At 35.9% G+C, this 18,128-nt stretch overlaps 1 protein-coding gene across 1 annotated transcript in view; it reads left to right on the top strand.

The window, feature by feature from the left end:
• The window catches only part of fax (failed axon connections), a 72,161-nt gene that overhangs the window by 35,240 nt on the left and 18,793 nt on the right, over positions 1 to 18,128 (top strand). The window lies entirely within an intron of this gene.

Below are 18,128 nucleotides of genomic sequence, written 5' to 3'. Positions count from 1 at the left end.
TGGCTCATTATGATAAATGACCGGGTGGTGACAATGATGTCTATATGTATGTACATTTCACACGCTGCTATCCTCTCGATGAACTAAAGGCGCCATCTTCGTATGCTTTGAAATTCATTAGGTACGTCGTCGTTGTAATCGATCAAGAAGAATAAAATAACCCATCTATAGTGAAATTCCTGCTCATACACAGCTTCGAATAAAATATGGAAACCGATACACTGGTACATATAATATAGTTTGTTTGAAGAGAGAAGAAATGAAAAAAAGCAGTATTTCGCTCGAAGCTACGTTTACATTTTAAACGAATACCTATGTACTCGATTTATACTTGACGGAGAAGTGCACGGAGGCGGAAACATAGGCCGGATGGCGGATGGAAAAAAAAGAGAAAAATCTCTCCAGATACGAATATATACGCGCAATATTCTGTTAGCAAAACCTAGTAGAAACTCGGTTTGAACCATTTTCCTCGTTGTGTGAGAACTGAGAGGGATAAAAAATGATGAGGAAAAGTGAGGTAAAAATTTCTGTAAGTACGTGTGTGTGTGGCAATTCCCTCGTTTGCTTCCGCCTCCTCGCCCTTGTTCTTCGGCAAGACGGATTTTTCTATAACGATGAAAAATATACTGTGCTGTGTTGTATTATATGTAGTAGGTACGTACGTACGTCGTGTAATGGTATATTATACCACGTACGTAAGGTACTTAATTCGTGCTCGTCGTCGTATATTTTATCAGCGCGCAAAGTATACGAGTACGTGGAGAACTGGTGCGAAATACCCGGTAACCGGCATCGGTATCGGTCCCAGTACCCGGCACACGTTATCATAAGGCCAGCCGGAGCCCGGTAATGTACAAGGGTAGGTATTACCTACGGTACGGTACGGTTTCTGCGCCCTGCGTCGCGTCTGGAGCTGGACGGGGCAAGGAGACGAATCGATAAGAAGCGATACAAGGGTGAGTTGTGAATGTGCGAGTACATCGTACAGAGGAGTTCGACGATACTCGTACTTGTACAACGAGACCATTGCGGCGACGACGACGACGACGACGGTGGATGATGAAATACATGTACACGAGATAGACGCTGGAAGCAGTAAGGGATGAGGGATGTAATCGAGTGAAAGTGCGCATGCGCCGTTAGGACTTAGGTTATTCCAGCAACTGCTGCTGGAAACGAGAGAGCCGAGATGCCAGACTTGGGTGCGCGATTCCTCGATCGTTTGAAGCGATTCCTACAGCTGTGAAACGCCGGGTTTGCTTGGCTTTTAGAAAAGTTGTGGAAAAATGGAAAATTGACGAGTTTTTTTCGTCTTGGAAGTACGCCGAGCTTGCGACAGCGATCTCTGACGAGCGATGTATACGTAGAAGACTATCCGTCGACGTCGACTCTAGGACGACGACTAGTGACTACCCGGCTAAAACGTGAGCCGGTATTGCATATAGCGTATGTATGTAGTGAAAGGCGTTGTCATGGCAACCCCGTTACGCCGGCCGGCGTCTCTGTCTTCGAGTGTGTCTTTCTCTTTCTGTTTTTCCAGTTTTTGGAACGAGGGTTGGTGGGCCGACGACGATGTGCTTTTCTGAATCAGTAGTGGCAGATTTTCAGAGTCGTAGGCGAGTAGGGGTGTGTGAAAAGAAACTAGAAAACAGCGCAGCCGGCGTTGATTCGTAGCACCGAGTCGAGCGTCGAGCACGATCGCCAACGACGTCGCGTACTGTGCAGCGATTTTACCTTATATGGGCATTAATTTTATACAAAGGCGTGAAATTTTTCACTCTCGACGAGTGAAATTGGTAAATTGCCTGGCCGGGGTGTTTAGTAGGTAATTGCTGAGTTGTGTCGAAAATCTATGTTCCTGGGCTGAAGAAATTGAGACGAAAGGATGTTACCTAATTGTAGCTTTCTATTCAAAATTCAAAATGAAACGATAAAAAAGTTGTGCTGTATTGGCGAGTGTATCTCTTCGCCATTTTTCCCTCGATGAATTTCGCTTCTCTGCTGGAAAATCTGTATTAAAAAAAAGGAAATATTGAAATTTTCACGAGTTGACTGCGTTATTGATATTTCCGCAGTGTTTCAAGCAGATAGATACCCACAATTTTTCTATGAAGATGTGCCTCTTCCCTCTCCAAGACTCTCTGTCTCACGCTATCCTTGGCAGGAGAACCTCTACAATTCGTTCAACTCTGATCGAACTGAAATTTGGCTTACTGAAGGAGCATGCCATTCAGACCTCGGAACCAAATTTTCAGCCACCGAAGTTGATTACAACGCCTTCTGGAGCGATTTGAAATTGATGGAGGAAAATCAACTTTTGCTAGAGGCTCTAGATCGGCTCAAAAATGGTAGCAATCGATTCGAAAGGTTGACTTTACGGTTTGGAGGGGGGGGGGTAAAGTTTTGTGCAATTTATTGCAAAAATAGACGATTTTGGAATTTAATGAAAATTTAAGATTTTTCAACTCGTCATCTCTAATTTTTGATTCACCAACCATAATCGATTTGGAATACAGAAATTATGATAGGATTAAATTTTCAGCTCTCGAAGTTGATTACGAACCCTTTTGGAGCGATTTGAAATCGCTGGAGAAGAGTCTACTTTTGTTGGAGGCTTCAGATTGGCTGGAAAATGGCGCCAATCGATTCGGGGGCATCGACTTCAGTATTCAAACCGAGTTTTAGATTTTTATCTCTATGTTTGCTCCTTATATAGATTATTATTAATCAATAATATACCAACACTACCAACAGGCTATTTTGGCCATTTTCAAAAATTCACCGAAAATTGAAAAATCCACTTTGGTTGCTGAAAATTTGGTTCTGAGGTCTAGATGACACGCTCATTCATTGGGCCAAATTTCAGCTCGATCGTCGACTTGACGAGTTGTAAAAGTTCCCTTGTGAGAATGGAAAATTCTTCAAAAGAATTTGATTGCTCTTGCGGGAGCTGAGTTGATCAATCCAAAGAATGAGATTTTTTGATTCTAAAATTAGGAAATTTTTGTTAGGTGAACAATGAACATCATCGAGAAATCAGGGTGTCTAACAGGTACTGCAGGTACTGCAAGTACTGCAAAGTACTCATACTGCATTTTGCCTGAAAAGTACTGTATTTTTTCTCAGAATCATTGATAAGGTGTCCTTGAAGCAGGTTGAAAATTTGCTAATCGCTCATTTTTGGGTAAATTGGTATTTTGAAAATATTTTTTGCTAGAATGTTACACGTGAATTATACCAAAATGGCGAAAGATATGATTTCTGAAACTGCCCATGTCTCCCTTCTGGGATTTTCCCGAGGCTTAATTTTTTATTTTGGACAAAATATACCTATTGTTGAAAAAATTTGCTTCGAGTTCATCATATCCCACAAAGAATTTGGAGGTATGATAGAGCAATCGGTCTTCAGGTTTTTTCATTCGATCCTACTTTCCATTTTTTTTCTATGTTACAAAAAAATTTAAATTTTTTGGGTAAAAATTTTCTTGGTCAGGTGAAAAAAAATTGTTTTTTTTGCGAAGTATTCAAAAAATGCTCACTTTTTTCATTATAAACTGCTCAAAAATCTCTTTTTTTTTTTTGCAAAAATTTGTGAATAAGTCTCCTTTTTTTACACAAATTGCAAAAAAGCATCATTTTGAAAGTTCTGCTTTCTACCAAAAAAATTGGAAAAATTCTCGCTTTTTTATCTAAAATTATGAAATATTTTCATTTTTTTCCATTAAATTGCTCAAGTTTTATTGTTTTGCTGAAAATTGCTAAAAAAAGTTTCCTTTTTTTAGTTGGCATAGTTGAGAGTTCAGCCGAAAATGACCAAAAGGCTTGCAATTTGTAAAAATTTTCAATGAGTCTCGTTTTTTGCAATAAAACTCCCAAAAAGTTTGATTTTTAACTCAAAAAATGTCGAGGTCTTGGTTTTTTCCTAAAAAGTAGCGAAATAGCCTCGTGTTAATAATAATTTGTGAAAAAGTCCTGCTTTTTGGTAAAATGGTCAAAGTCTTGATTGCGACTGACAATGAGTTTCATTATCAGATTTTAATTGCTTATCTAATTATGTAGGCCTACATAGAATATTCTGTTTCGTAATCATTTTTTTTTTTTACATTCAATTATTCAGTCAACGAATTTTTTGTTTTTTTGAGGATTTTTTAAATCTAAATTAAAACGTTTCGCACACGTTTTATATAGGTTTTTTAGTTACTTTTTGGTTGCTAAACAGGGTGTTTAGTCTACAGATGGTGAAAGTAGTGAAAAGGTAGTGATTATGAAAGTGGGTAGTAAAAAAGTTCAAATAAAAAAAAAATAAATCAAAAAAATGATTGGGGGAGGGGGGGTTAAAAATATTTTGTGGAAGGTAGTGATATATTTTTTTTTGAAAAGTAGTAAAAAAGTGGTGATTTTCGGTCAACAAATTCCTGTAGACACCCCTGCTGAAGTGTTTTTTTAAAAATTGGGCACGAGCTCTTCATTAAAACCCCCCTCACCCCTCCCCAAAAACCCTATTCATCAGGGTCGTTGTAGTATTTTTAGATATCGGATGGCTTAAATTCCTCGATAAACCTTGAGAAAATGACCATCGACGATTCGACGAACACTTTGATTATTCGAGCTACAATGTACCTAATTTTCACGACCTAGGGTAATGCATTTTTATTTCTTTGCAAACGAACGAAATATTTTATGGATTACTTCGTTGAGCGAACGAGACCAACCCCTATCTTCATCCTTTGCTTCATTACTGCCGATATGAAGAGTATATCGAACGGATTAAAGAGAGGGAAGCGAATTTCGCCGCACAATGAAGAGATTAAACGCGTATGGAAAAGTCCACGTACCTCTACTCTACTCACCTAAACTCGCGAATCAAAATGAAATAAACCAGACAGACGTCGACGCGACGCGACGCCGCCTATGAATGGTCGTTTCGCCTACACATACTCGTATGTATGTACTTCGCTCTCGATTCGAGAGAGATGAATTTGCTCGAAAAAATGTTACCGCCAGAGATGGAGGACGGAGGAGCTATCCGCGGAATATGTGTTTCTATTCTGAGAAAACTTAGATTACATTATTCGATTAGAGGAGCCGAATATAATTATGTGTTATACTTAGGTATATCTACTATAATGTGGTGCATGGGTAAATTGTGAGGAAGGGGGAGGGAGGATGGAAACTATTCAATTATGTTTTATATATCTGCCGTCGCTCGTCATACAGCATAGTGCATAATATGCTGCAGCACATTATGTAGACAAGACGCAAGACACACACCTAGCTTCGATACCTTACCTAACCTACACATATTTGATAAGCGATGATACAGTCTACACCGCCACCATTTTCCACATCCTCCATGTGACTACGAATCTCGTACGAGTACATGTACATGTACCTATACTTGGAACAGGTATCGAGTATCTAATATGAGTTTATTAACGTGCAATAGGCGCATTTAGATGAAGGCGATCGCGCTGTCTATATGCATAATATAATACTATGCAGGCAACGTGTACGTAATTCGTATTTCGTATACGAAGCATCCAACCGACCAACCAACGCTGCGAGGAAGAATGCAGAATGCACGTCGTCGTCGTCCACTCGCACACACGTCCTCCTCTACGTATTCCACTCCCGACTCTTCGTGTCACACAAATACAAACGCAGCCAAGCAACCAATGCAGCATTCCAAATTACGAGTAGAGAGAATACCGGAAATTATCGACGACGAGCGCGATTAACGAAGAATTTTTAAAATCCTAATCATTATCAGCCATGTGCACTTGGTTGTACAATCGCCTACTACCTAAACAGGTATATAGGAAAGGAACTGACGATGGTGAGGTGCATTTCAATTGTACGAGTATCTTTGCGAAAGAATCGATAATCGTTGATCGACAAACGACAATCGATAAAGAGAATTTTGAAACGAGGGTTTTAGGAATGAATTTGAGCGATGAAGTGACGAGGGAGGTGCTTGAGGTGACTCTTGTCGATTTTAGTGATTCTTGCTCCATTGGATAGAGGACTTGAAAGATTTTTCAATTGGCAATTTTTAAAGTGGATGCAGGTCGCATATCTAAACCTCTCATAATATTTGGGCATTTGAACACGTATGGGGTGACTAGCCCTTGGTGAAATTTTCAGCTGTTCTGGCGATTTTTCGATTTTATCGTTACAGTTTTGAAAAATTTCTATTAGAAAATGGAAAAATTGCTTCAAAAATGGAAATATCAACTTCAGCTGCTGAAAATTTGGTTGGGCTATATTCGATGTCCTCAATCCAATGGTGCAAAAATCATTGAAATCGACGAATGTCGTCTGGGGCACCTCCTTTGTGAGTTGAAAATGAGAAATTTGGTTTTGAAATTTTAGCTTTTTGACGTCGAAGATTGGCCTGCAAATTTTGATTTTGATTGTGGCCATTTGAAATGAGGATTGGATGAATCATCAGTTCATTAAAGTTAGACAAGCTCTCAACTTTTTGAAACAAGGTGTCTTACTACGGTCCTGCAAATCCTGCAAGTCCTGTTTTGTTTCAATTAGAGTTCAAATTATCAAATTCATTTCTCGTTTTTCGGGAATTTTGAGAAAATTTCGTAGAGAAAAGGACTCATTTGTCGACTTTTTTAGAACTTGAATTACGCACATTTTCGAGAGCTTTTGTCCTGCACTGAGAAAAATTTATGTTGGAATTTATACTATAAATCATGAGATTTTGGATGGACTCTGAAAATTTGACAATTTTTACTATAAATTATAGTCATTTTTGATTTTTTAAATAAAATATAGTAATTTCTCTCAAAAAGCATTGCAAAAATTACTATAATTATTATAGAAAGAATTGTCAAATTTTCAGAGTCCATCCAAAATCTTATGATTTATAGTAAAAAGTGCTATACATTTTTCTCTATGTGGCTTCGCTCTCGGGCTATTTGCTCTTTCCAAATGGAAAACTTTTTATTCAAATTTAAGAAATGTTCTAAGTTTGAATCAGAAAAATGAACTCCTCCCTGCATAAAAAAAAACTTTTTAAATTCTCAAAGCATGAATTTTTGAGAAAGCTTTTGACCTCGTTTCACTCGGGCTCGTTTGCTTTTCTTTTTCAAGTTGAATTTTTTTTTTCAAATCATCATTCAAATTTTAAAATTTTGAAGCAAAAATAATCAAATTCTTCATTCATCACTCAAGGAAACGTCGTTTGTATACCTCTCGAGGTACTAATTTTCGAGAGCTTTTGTCTTCGCTTCGTTCGAGTCTGCTTTACTTTTTCAATTTTGAATTTTTCATTCAAAAAAATCATGATTCGAATTTTGAAATTTTGAAGCAAAAATGTGAACTTATATATTTTTTTACATTTTTTTAAAATTTATATTGTTGGAAAAAGTGCTTTATTCGCCCAATTTTATTCCATTATCAAGAACCTTGAAGATGAAAATAAAATCAAAAAATCGAAAAATTTGCCTCGCTCACCTCGTACTTCCCCCCTCCCCTCTTTGAGAAATCTCAAAGTGCTGACTTTTCATTTTGAAATTTTTTTAAGACACTCTGTGAAAACTTAACAGGAATTGGACTACGCATCGATGGCTATTTTTAATAAGTTCGATTCTTTTTCACCCCCTTTGCCCAATTTTTATGATTTATCCAATGCCATTACACCTTGTATGTACTTGTAGAGCTCCATGAAAAAAAAAATCAAGTGAAGAGTCGATATGTAAAGCTTTTCGATTTTGAATTTTCATTTTGAAATTTTTGGAATTTCAATTGAAGGAATAAACACGTGTAAAATTTTAATGTTGGAAGACTGTATGAGAAATATTTAGATTTTTTATCATTTTCATAGTTTTGGAATTTGATTTTGAAAATTTGGTAATTTCTGAACTTTTTTATCAAAATACTTCGGTTTCAAATTCCAAAATAGAATGAAATTTCGTCATTTCTAAACTTTTTATCAAAATACTTTGGTTTGAAATTCCAAAATAAAACAACAAATTTTCAAAATATTTGCACCTTGCTCTCCGGACAAATTTTCATTTTATCAAAAATGGAAAATTTTTCGAATTTGGAAACGTGAACGTTTTTTTTTAAAAAGAATCCTTATGAATTATGGTGTAATTTATTTCAAAATGTGATGCAGAGAGCTAAAAATGAAATTTCTTCTGTCAAGTGTGAAATTTTCCATTTTGCTCCTAAAATTTGCTGACATTGTAGTATGAATACGTGCAGCTTGACGCGACTGTTGAATTATATGTAAAAGTGAGCTGTCATGAATCTCTACAAACCTTATCTAAGTAATCTTATCACTACATATGTGTACATTTTGTACATGTACGTGTTTATAAAAAACAGATATTGGATTTTTGAACAAATCATTCGTCATCAATAAGTGTACCATTAATCTTCCATGTTCCAAAAGTAAGCGCTTACATTAACATACGATACACAGAATAAACAAACCCAAGATCACAGATCCGAGATTAGCTTCATGTAAGTTGTGCATTGAGCAAACAATGCTTCATTTTGCGAATTCGTTTTGTGTTCCTCTCTCTTATCTACATGTAGCCTATTCATTTTCATATCAAGAATAATTAATACTCGTAATTATGATTCAGAAAATCACACGCATGCATAAAATTGCTTCGACCATGTCTACATTCCATATAGCACTCGTGGAAGTCTTCCCTTTACAATACTGTTTATCATAATTGGAGAGATAATTTTGCTTACTTATCGTATTCTTCTCGACGAAAGATTGATATCGAATAAATTGCGTCTATGTTGCATTATCAGTCCAAAAAGTGATGAGGGAGTGCAAATCTTTCAGTATAGGAAATCGTGACGATAAGACGTTTGAATAATTCTACGATGTTCTGGGCGTATTGTGTTATACGATAAAGAACAATGCGTTGGAGTAAAATAGTTTTGAAAACAGTATGTCAGCGGATTAGGGTAGATTGCGGACTAAAAGTGTCAGAGGATTTCGATCAGATTCAGTGGAAACCTTTATTTTGAGTTGAAAATCACCTAGAATAAATTTTAAGCCATCGAGGTGTCACTGGAGGGGAGATATAGGTTCTGAAAGAGGTGGAAGTTTGGAAAAAATCGAAGTTTTTTTTCAGTCTTGCCCTCTCCAGACTTGTTTTGGGATGAGTGGCTCTGTTCCAAAGGATAGAATTTGAGATTTTGTGTTGACCTAGGTCAGTTTGATCAACATCACTGACCACTTTCAGGGTTCCGATAAAAATTGCCAAACGTTGTGATTCAATTTTTTCTAATTTTTGAAATTGGCAGCAGTGACCTGAATTGCCACACTGTGTTCCAAAAATATTCCCTCCGTTTCAGAATCGATTTCGTCGAAATATTAGAGAAGAAAAATATTTTCAAATCGCGAATTCACCCAAAAGATGACTGTCAATGGAAAATTGCCACATATTATTACGTCATCGTTGAAGGATACGTAAAGCAATAAATTCACATACGTATACGTAATATGGTACGATATTCTGGGTAATACATAAAACACGAGCAAAAAAGACCGAAGAAGTCAATTTTACCGGGCGAAATTTTTCCTGCTGCCAAATGGCGTGTAGAAGACTTATGTGTGTAAGTAAATTGTTGAAAGCTTTGTCGGAGATCTGTGTGCGCAACTTGCTGCTCGTGCCCGAAATTTTAGTGAAACACGACCAGACACGAGCACGAACGATATCGACACGAATGTGAGAGAAGGTGGGGTTTTCCAATTTGTCGAGGACACGACTGGCTGTAGTGTGTCGATCCACCAAGGGGGATGAAAGTAAGGGGGTTGGTTCTTCAACAGTATATATTTTGTAGGAATGGAAAGGAAAGGAAAGGAACCTCTGTGGTGCGTGTGTATTGCGCATTAATGCCGGGCCCTTGCTCTCTTTCCCCTTTACTCGTACTACTGAAAATCTCGTCACAGCCTATGGATTCGATTTTATCGGCTCTCTGCTGTTCGGGTTCCGAATAAAAACGGATTTTTCTTGGTATTCTGCATGATAGAGGTGTATATTTTATTCCTAGTGCCCGAATGGTGTAATATTAGAAAAAATTGTGAATATCATTGAAGAGCAAAAAGTCAAATAAAATTGTGAAATTTTTCCTGAACCAAACGTCAACCGACAAAAAGTAATGGGACTCGATGCTTCGAATCACTTGTCGAAGATTTTTTAGAGCCAGCGGGCTTGTTTTAGAGACTGCACAAAATGAGTGGAATTTTTTTCAATTTTTTCATTCAAATTATTCGATTAATGGTCTTGAAATTGTCTGAAAAAATTTTCTATCTCGTAGTTTAACATGAAGGGCAGGGTATCTTACAGGTAGTGAATGTAGTGAAAGTGGTGAAAAAATAGTGAATTTAATCAGAAAAGAAGTGAAAAAATAAAAAAAATTCAAACGCACTAATTTTTTATGAAATTAAAAAATACTTTGTATTTCTACAAATTTTCTTCCAATTTTAATTTTTTTTTGAAAATTTTCCTGTGAAAAATTTGACTTTTTTATGTTGAGAGGGAGGGGGGGTCGAGTTGTTATGGCCTACCCTTACTAATGACCCCTGTACATAAATACCTATTAATTACCCTTACGCTTTAAGCTACTATACGCAATAACCTATTTGTATTCTCCTTTCACTTTCTAATACGTATCCTTATTTAAATCATATAAATAGTCCTGCTATGGACATACAAAGGTAGTCTTACTTTCGATTGTATGCACTTATCGTCGAAATATAATTTAGTACCTATTATCGTACGTATTTTTGTTCCGAATTTCGATTCTTCGCGTCGAACGTAACATTGGCGCAGTCGGTAGGACCTGTGTCCTTTGTTCGCGAATAGTTCGTACCTCAAATGTCGCGCTGTTTTGCGAATAAGTAGTGACCGATCCTAAAAAACAGTATGTTTATCGCGGAGAATTAAGTTAGCAGAAATCCGATAAAATTTATGAAATCATATGTCGAAAATTCGTTAAAATTTGCTTAAATCCATGTTGTGCTGAAATCCGCTGAAATCTGGTTGTTTGCTGAAGTCTGCTGAAGTCTGTCTATTTGCTGAAATTTGCCGAGTTCCATTTGCCGAGATCCCTTTGCTGAAGTCCAGAGATTTATTAATTGCTGAAATCTATCACTGACTGAAAGCTCATATCAAGTTGCAGAATTTATGCTGAAATTCGTAAGTTAATCGCTCGTATGTCAAATCCCTCTTCCTCTGATATTAGTGACTCCGAAATAAGTAATATAACTGTAATATCACAACCAACCATGGTTGACGAAGGAAAATTAGATCTAAAAGAGGCCAAATCATTTATTCATTCTGTTTTTAATGGAGAACCTGAACTCCTCCGCACTTTTCTCGATCAATGTGAAACCGCATTTGAAGTTTGCATCTCTACTCAAGTTGCTAATCTTCTCTATTTTGTTCTTTCTCGATTAGGCGCTCAGGTTAGGGAAACCTTACGTGATTTCCGAGATGAAATTAAAGATTTTGACTCTCTGAAAACCCACTTGATCGAATACTATGACCCTCCTGTAAATTTTGAAACTTTGTTAGCCGAATTACAAATCATGCAACAAAAACCGAATGAACCCATTAAGAATTTTATCGATCGACTACGTAGACAATTAAATCGCTTAAAAGAATCTAATAAAGTTTTTCAAAAAAACCAAACTGAAATTTATCTTGATACTTTAACTAAAGATATTCTGATTGCTCGTTGTCAAAAAGATATTTCCAACCGTTTAGATATCGATTCTACCCTTACTGATTTCAAAATGACAGCTAAAAAAGCTGTTCAAATCGAGGCTCGTATTAATAGATTTGCTCTGCCCTCTACAAGTTTTTCTGAACAATCTCATAAATCAAATATCGTGAAAATTGCGGTTTTTGGCGTTTTTTGGGGGTTTGTGGTTCCTCAATAATGGACCCCTTGGAGTTGAAAATTTGTCAAAACACTTTAAAGTGGTTCACACTATTGCTTTTTATGCTCCAAACCATCAATTTCAAAGAAATTCGATCAAAACTGAAGTTTTGTGTTTTTTACAGGTACAATCCTATGTTAATTCCCATAAGGACATTGAATCGTCCCGGGGCACGGGTTAATCTCCACGGATTTGGCTGAAATTTTTTTTGTGAACTACCTACACCTAAAGGAAAAAAATGAGCGGGTGAGACAGTGAATATTCAACAAAAAAAGTTTTGCTGTGTAAATGTGGACAACCCTAGTGATCAATTATGCAAAACAAACCCTGAATTTCCAGAATTTTGATGAAACCTTTTCCCTCTATACGGCTTATGAAATTCAACCTAAAACTAAGACAATCTTAATGATTCAAAGTAACAATGGTGTAGGAATACCTGAAATTGAAAATGACAATGATAACCTACTCATTCCTACTTCTATTGTTGAAACGACAAATAATGAGATACCTTTAATCGTCAATAACATATCTAAGGACACCCAAACCTTATTTCTTCCAAATATTGAACTCAAACCTGTCATTGAAATATTAATCATCGCCAACTCATCAATTCTGAATGAAGAAAGAAAAAACCGTTTGAAGAATGCTTTGAGGTTATCACATTTGTCCGGACATGAACATGATGCAATACTCAAATTAATTTACGAATTCCACCAAATCTTCTTCCTTGAAGGCGATGAATTAACTTCGCGTATCACCCATTTTCATGAAATAAAGACAACAACAGACAAACCTATCTATGCCAAAAATTACAGATTTCCAGAAATCCACAAACAAGAAGTAGAAAAACAGACAAAACAGATGTTGGAAAACAAGATCATCGAAAAAAGTGATTCACCATGGAATGCCCCCATCATCATTGTACCCAAAAAATCCGACGCTAGTGGAAAGAAAAAGTGGCGTATTGCTGTAGATTATCGCCAGCTCAATGAAATTACAGTACCAGATCGTTATCCATTGCCCAATATCGACGACATTTTCGACAAATTAGGCAATGCCCATTTTTTCACCACCTTGGATCTGGCCTCGGGTTTCCACCAGGTACCTGTCTCTTTAGCCGATCGTCCGAAAACTGCCTTCAGCACTCATGAAGGTCATTATCAATTCAATCGCATGCCATTCGGATTGAAAAATGCACCAGCAACATTTCAACGTGTAATTAATAATGCTCTAAATGGTATCTTAGGTAACGAATGCTTTGTCTACCTGGACGACATAATAATCTATTCGTCAGACTTTGAGACACATGTCCAAAAATTACGTAACGTATTTAATAGATTACATCGTAATCACTTACTCATCCAACCAGACAAATCGGAATTTCTCCAAATTCAGATTACCTATTTAGGACACATCATATCAGAAAATTGTATCAAGCCTAATCCAGAAAAAATAGCAAAACTTGTAAATTATCCAATCCCAAAAAATCAGAAACAACTTCAACAATTCTTGGGTCTAGCAGGATATTGGCGAAAATTCATTCCTAATTATGCAGAAAAGGCAAAACCACTCACTCAACTTTTGAAGAAGGACAATGATGTTATTATCAAAGATAAAGCTCTTGAAAGCTTCAATCAACTCATTAAGGAACTTACTTCACCACAACTTATGCTTACTTTTCCTGATTTTGAAAAACAATTTTATCTTCAAACAGATGCAAGTAATTACGCTTTGGGAGCAATACTGCTGCAGAAAATAGACAATCATCTTCGACCTATATCTTACGCCAGTCGTACTTTAAACTCTGCTGAAATTAACTATGCAACCATAGAAAAAGAATCCCTTGCAATAGTTTGGGGGGTTAAAACATTTAGACCTTATTTGTATGGACGCCCTTTTACCATTCTCACCGATCATCGACCTTTAATATGGTTATTCAAAGTACGAGATCCGACATCACGTTTGTTACGTTGGCGTCTTAAACTTGAAGAACACGATTACCAGATTGAACACATTTCCGGAACCCAGAATGCTGCTGCAGATGCGTTATCTCGGATCATGTCGATAAAAACCAGACAACACAAGAAATGGGAGAAATGTTCAATTGATAAAGAAGATGCCATTATAATCTTAACCCGTAGCGACTTTGATAGCAATAACTATTATACCGAAAATGAAAATTTATTTGAATTACATGAAGGAGAGGTAAAATACTTGACCAAGAAAAAACAACACGTATTCATTGTATGTTTAAAGGGTAAGTATTCCGAACCAAATAACTTCAAAATGATTTCAAAAGCATTATCTACTTTGAATGCACTACTACAGGAAAAGGGAGTAACAAAAGCTGCTGTAATAGATGAATTTGACGAGTTGTCCCATTGCAATCAAGTATACTTGGAAACAGTATTAGAATCTCATTTGGATAACGATATAAAATTGTATTGGGGAATTTTGAAACCTATTCCAGACAATATAAATCAACTCTTGTCCGAATTTCATCATAATGTACTCACTGGTCATCCAGGATCCAATAAAATGTATCATACCTTACTATATCATGGCTATCGATGGCCTGGTATGAAAAAAGATGTTAAAAATTTCACCAGACAATGTCTTGATTGTCAAAGCCATAAAACCAGTCGAATCAGTACAAAAACTCCGTTAAAAATAACTGACACTGCTTATGAACCAATGGAAAAATTGGCTGTAGACATTGTTGGACCATTAAGAAAAACAAAAAATGGAAATATGTATTTGCTCACTGTCCAAGATAATTTAACCAAATATTTACAGATTTTTCCTCAATTAACTAAAACTTCTTCGGAGGTATGTGACAATCTGATCAAATATTTTGCTATATTTGGTATCCCGAAAAAAATTCTGTCAGATCAAGGATCAGAATTTTGTTCCAAAATGATGGAAGAATTATGCGAACGTTTGAAAATCAAAAAGATTACTTGTACTCCCTATCATCCTGAAAGTAATGGCGCATTGGAAAGAAGCCATCATACTATTAAAGAATATCTCAAATTTTACGTCAATGAAGAATTAGACAACTGGGATGAATTTATTCAAACTGCCAGTTACGCATATAATACCATGATGCACAGTTCTACAAATTTTGCACCATATACATTACTCTTTGGTCGAGAACCTCATTTACCTTGTTTAGATAATGATGTTAATGACACTCTAACCTATCATGACCATTACAATGCCCTTAAGGTACGTTTACATTTCTTACACGATAGTGCTCGTCAGAATCAAATAAAACAAAAGGAAAATACCAAACTAAAGTATGATAAGAACCACTCTGTAAGTTTTGATTATAAAGTTGGTGATAAAATTATGATTAATCGAAAACCAAGAATGAGATCTGATAAAGGACTTCAACCCATTTATGACGGACCTTTTGCCATAATCGCCATTAATAATCCGAATGTCACTATTTTAGAAAATGGTAAAAGTCAAACATATCATGCAAATCTCATTAAAAAATATAATTCTATCAAAACTGTCAAAGGTTCTGCTCGAAACATTCTTACTCTACTATGCTTTTTGTTCATTTTGCCTACTTCATCTGCAAATAGTATTGAGGATCCCAACCACAAACGCGGCATGTATTTTCATTCATTAGGAAATGTTGGTAATCATATGTCAAATTGGCACATTGCTACATTTTTTAACTTAACCTTCTATCATGAGAAAATTTTTGAATTATCAGCCATGATTAATTCTGTGCCCACTATAGATGGCTTAAGTTCGGATAAGTTACAAGAAGGATGCAAACTTCTGTATGAGAAGCTCCTTAATCTTAGAGATACCGTTGAGGATACTCGTGCAAAAAGGCGCCGAAAACGAGGTCTAATAAATGCAGTCAGTTATGTCGAAAAATGGCTATTTGGTACTCCAGATAGCGACGACAAAGAATACTATGATAAGACATTGAATTCTTTATCTACTGATGATAAAAAAATTAGATTTCTTCTCAGTCAACAAATTCAGCTTATTAATACTTCTATTTCGTCAATGCAAACCAATTCGTTTCAATATAATCGTAATCAAGAGCAATTGCAAGGCTCTATCACACTAATCACTTCTCGTCTCAATAACGTTACAAAAGCAGAAAAAGCCTTAGAGCATTTTACTGCTATAAACGCATATGCATTTCAATCGTTTGTCATTCTCTCGAATGACATGGAATCTCTCCAAAATGCTATTCTATTAGCAAAACGAGACATAGTAGCTCCTAATATAATAACAGTAAAAAAATTGCAAACAATGATTCACGATGCTAAATTACCGAGCGATCTCACTTTTCCTCTTTCTAATTCTAAATCGATGGTCGAAAGATATTCAGATATTAGCAAAATCCATACTAAAATAGTCGACGATAAATTTCTCTTCTTCATTATAGAATTGCCTCTGGTCGAAAATACCAAATATCAGTTATATCGCATGTACCCATATCCTTTTTTCTCCTTTGACTCAAAAACTATATCCTACATTAATCCTATTTCGAATTATCTCATTATTGAGCGATTAACACGTTCTAAATATGTTTTGCTTAATACAATAGAACATTGTCAGCAGGTGAGCATCGATTACTACTTGTGTGAAATGAACCACATCAAAAATTCATACAACAACTTTTGCGAACTCCGACTCATCACTGGTGAAGCCAACGTAATGAATTCTCAGTGTAACATTACGACATCCTTTGCAGTTGCTGACATTTGGCAACCACTCAGCTCAAATCAATGGTTATTTTTTACTCAACGATCCCAGCAGATTATATTCTATTGTAACGATTCTGAAATACGAAAAGAACAGCTTCCAAATAGTGGAACTCTCACAGTTGATCACGGATGTAAAGCTCAGACAGAAGGAAATATTTTTTTCGCTTTTCGTAATCTACGTATCAGTATTATGCACATATTTCCAAATATTTCCTTTGAATTACCACTCACAGTGAAAGTATCACCTGAACTAGTTCCACCAACCTTGCGAACACTCAATGCAGATCACTTCAACGACCTCAAAATCAAATTAGAAATGCAGAAAGATACAATTAATTCAGGATTCGCTAACATAGCACAGAAACATATAAATTGGTCTTTGTCAACATTCCAACTAATCATTCTCTTCATCATTATTTACTATATGTACAAAAAATGCTACAGACAAACACAATCACCAGTACGCACCACAAATTATACGCAAGCTCCTATGCAGATGTTGGAATTTTCTGATGGAATTGAAACAGCTACTGCACCACCGCCACCACCATACAACTTTCGACCTCGCAGATTTCGGGTCTTTTAACTCCGTCTTTGTGGGGGGGTGTGTTATGGCCTACCCTTACTAATGACCCCTGTACATAAATACCTATTAATTACCCTTACGCTTTAAGCTACTATACGCAATAACCTATTTGTATTCTCCTTTCACTTTCTAATACGTATCCTTATTTAAATCATATAAATAGTCCTGCTATGGACATACAAAGGTAGTCTTACTTTCGATTGTATGCACTTATCGTCGAAATATAATTTAGTACCTATTATCGTACGTATTTTTGTTCCGAATTTCGATTCTTCGCGTCGAACGTAACAGAGTGGAGAGCTTTCTGAAAATTCTTTTGCTCATTTTTTTTGAGATTTCAAGTTCATTGAAGTTGACCAAGTCGAAATTGAAAAGGAAAATTTCTTTGGGATTTTATAAGCAACTAAAATTCAAGCGTTAATCTCGTTTCACGTCAACTTGAAATTTATCATTTTCTGGCAAAATAATTCCGAAAAATCTTAAGTGTTATTTTTTCAAAAACTCCTCAAGTTTTGTTCTTTTTTCTACTCACTTTTTTACCAAAAAAAAAAATTGCGAAAAGATCTCACTTTTTCGACAAAAATTACAAAAAAAGCTCAAATTAAAAGTTTTTGGACTTACTTAGTTATATGTAGTCCAAAATTTTCACTTTTTCACCAAAAATTCCCTATAACCCTCGCTTTTTTTGTTGAAAATTGCTAAAAAGCCCTGCCCCGTGCTAAAAGTGTCAAAGTCATGTTTGCCAACAAAAATGGTAAAAAGTAGATATCATTTTTTTCAAGTTCTCAAAAAGTCTAATTTTTGCCAAAAATTTCGAAAACTTTTCGATGAAAAATTTCCTAAAAATGTTTTTTTTCCGAAAATT

The sequence above is a fragment of the Planococcus citri genome, chromosome 3, assembly GCF_950023065.1.
Source record: "Planococcus citri chromosome 3, ihPlaCitr1.1, whole genome shotgun sequence".
Lineage (NCBI taxonomy): Eukaryota > Metazoa > Arthropoda > Insecta > Hemiptera > Pseudococcidae > Planococcus > Planococcus citri.
The sequence above is the reverse complement of the archived record's forward strand: the minus strand, read 5'-3'. Positions and strand labels throughout refer to the sequence as shown.